Source organism: Nannospalax galili, unplaced genomic scaffold (genome assembly GCF_000622305.1).
Source record: "Nannospalax galili isolate Female #2095 unplaced genomic scaffold, S.galili_v1.0 scaffold1491, whole genome shotgun sequence".
NCBI lineage: Eukaryota > Metazoa > Chordata > Mammalia > Rodentia > Spalacidae > Nannospalax > Nannospalax galili.
Window position 1 is genome coordinate 73,260 of NW_008329129.1, and position 3,098 is coordinate 76,357.

Sequence of the window (3,098 nt, forward strand, 5' to 3'; positions counted from 1 at the left end):
ACTGAACACTTTTCCTTCATATGATTTTTTTCTAAAATAATGGTTTTACTGAGATGCTAGTTACAAATAATGAAATTTATCCTTTTCAATTGTGCAGCTCAGTGATATTTAGTTTATCCACAGAGTTGACAACTATCCCCATCACCTAATTTCAGAGCATTTCAGTTACCTTAAAGAGAAACCTCATGCCATTGGTAGTCACTCCCCACTCCTACAGTAAACATGGATTTACTTTCTGCCTCTGTAGACTTGGCTATTTTTGGACGTTTAATATAAACAGAATCCTACAATATGTGCCGTTCTGCTGCCAATTTCATTTAGTAGACTGTTTTCAAGGGTTTTATTCATGTTATAGCATGTATTCACACTTCATTCCTTTGATGAATAATACTACTTCCTATGGATATGCCGTATTTTGTTTGTCTGGTCATCAACTGCTGGACATTTGAGTTGTTTCTGATTCTGGGCTATTATGAAGAACTTGGTAAGGCTAGGAATGCAGCTCAGTTGGTAGAATGCTTGCCCAGAGTGAGTGCACTAGATCCTGGGCATCCATCCTGAGCACTGTGTAAAACCACAGTGGTATACACCTGTAATTCCAGCAGTGGGAGTGGGGGAGGTGGCAAGCAAGAGGATCAGAAGTTGGAGGGTATAGTGAGTTTGAGATCAGCCTGGGCTACACAAGACTCTGTCTCTAAACAAATAAATAGATAAGTGCAATGAATATGTATATACGTGATTTTGAATGGACACATTTTCAGTTCTCTTGAGTATGTGCATGTGACTTGAAAAATTTTAATATAAGCTATTGTTTAAGCAAATTTCCAGACTGTTTTGTTCTCTCTCTAGTGGTAAATTCACATGTGGTAATGGTACTATTCTAAAGTGCATACAATATTTTATTTAATTTATTATTTTTTTATTTTATGTGTATGAGTGTATTGCCTGCATGTATGTAAGTGCACCCATGTCATGTAATGCACACAGAGATCAGAAGAGGGCATTGGATTACCCTGGAACTGGAGTTATGGGTATTTGTTAGGTGCCATGTAATGCTGGGAATTGAATTGGGGTTCTCTGCAAGAGCAGTCAGTGCTCTAAACCACTGAGTTATCTCTCCAGTCCCTCATATACAGTATTTAAAAATAACTGACTATGAGTTTATTACTTGAGGTGGGACAGAAAAAACAGTAGGCCCAAAGAATTTAATACTAAGATATATTGTTTATAATCAAATTATAAATGTAAAAATAATCTTAGCTATATTGAACAAAATTCAGAAGTGCATTAAAAGATTTATACTTTTTGAGTAAGTGGAATTTATTCCAGAAATGCAAATGTGACTGAGAGCTTTAAAAAACATGAATGTGATTTACCATATTAATAAGTGAAAGGAGAGAAACATGACCATCTTGATAAGTGCCAAAATTTTGTCTAATAAAACTCAACATCCATGTCCAACAAAACACCCAGAAAAGTAGAATTAGATGACAGTTTTTTTAATTAAAAAGTTGTATTGAATTTTTGTGCATTTCATACAATAAGTCTTGATCATATTTAGACCTCCTTCCCTATCTGTTCTTCCCAGAGCCCCGCCCCCTTCATTTCATGCATTCAGTCATATGTGTTAATGCCTATTGAGTCAAGCTTGTGTCCCCAAATGTCCCTCGGTACAAGTCCATCCACTGGAGCCTGGTCAAACTATGTAGTGTCACTCCCTTAAAGAAAAGCAACGCTCCCTCGCCCAGCAGTGATCAGTTGCCAGTAGCTCCTCAGCTAAAGTTGGGGCCTCCTGCCCATTTCTCCATCTCTGTGCAGGTTTTTGCCTGGTTTGATTTTGCATGGGTCTTGTGCACACTGGCACCATTGTTTTAAGTTCATATGAGTAAGTTCTCAGGTGCTTAGAAAACTCTCTTTCCTTGAGGTCATCCACCACTCCTGGCTCTTACAGTCTTTCTGCCCCCTTTTCTGCAATGGTCCCTGAGCCCTGGGTAGCAGAGGTCTAATATAAGAGTCCTATCCAGGGACACATAGTGTGAATTCTCTTACTCTCTACATTTTGGCCAGTTGTGGATTTCGGTGTTATGTCACCATCTGTGCATGAGGACGCTTGTTGCACGAGGACGCTTCATTGGTGAGAGCAGAGAGATGCATTAATATTCTCTCTGCACCTCGTGTTCAGCTATGTTCCCTAAGTCTTAAGTGTAGAGGTTACATTGTACATGTGTCACTTAGGGCTGGGCATCTCACAGACACTTATTCTCCACGTTTGATCAGTTGCGAAACTCTGTAATGGTCTCCATCTGTTGTAAAAAAAGAAGCTTCTTTGATGAGTGGTGAGGTATACTTATCAGGCTAGTCTGGAGGTCTCAGGCAGGAGAAGCAGGAGTGGGCCGAGGCCCAAGGCAGGGATGGGAACAGCCTGGGGAGGGTCTAACTAGATAAGCAGAGTAGGTGTGTGATGGTTTCATTTTTTTAAATTTAATTTTATTAAAATTTGTAGTATTTCATACAGAATATCTCAAACAATCTGAATCATCTTTATAGGCCGTCCCCACCAGCACCCTCCCACAGCCCACCCCCCACTACAACCCATATACTCTGTCTGGGTGTTAAGACCCAGTGTCAAGTCAGTGTCCCCAGATGTTCTCCAGTGCAAGTCCATCCACTTGTGGTCTAGTCAGAGCCCTCTCTTCTATCTATCCAAACACCTTTCATTTTTTTAAAAGATTTGCCTGGTGGGATGGCACACACCTTTAATCCCAGCAGAGGCAGGTGGATCTTTGTGAGTTCAAGGCTAACCTGGTCTACATAGTGAGTTCCAGGCCAGCTGGGAACACACACCCTCACACAAAGACACACACACACACACACACACACACACACACATATTTTTAAGTGTCTGTGTCTCTGTGTCTGTGTGGGGGTATGTACACATGAGTGCAGGTGACTGTGGAGGCCAGAAGAATACATCGGAGTCCCTGGAGCTGGAGTTAACAGGTGGTTGTGAATCATCTGACTTGAATGCTGGGTATCAAACCTGGGTCCTCTGCAAGAGCAGTGCATACTCATAAATGCTGAGCCATCATCTCTCCAGT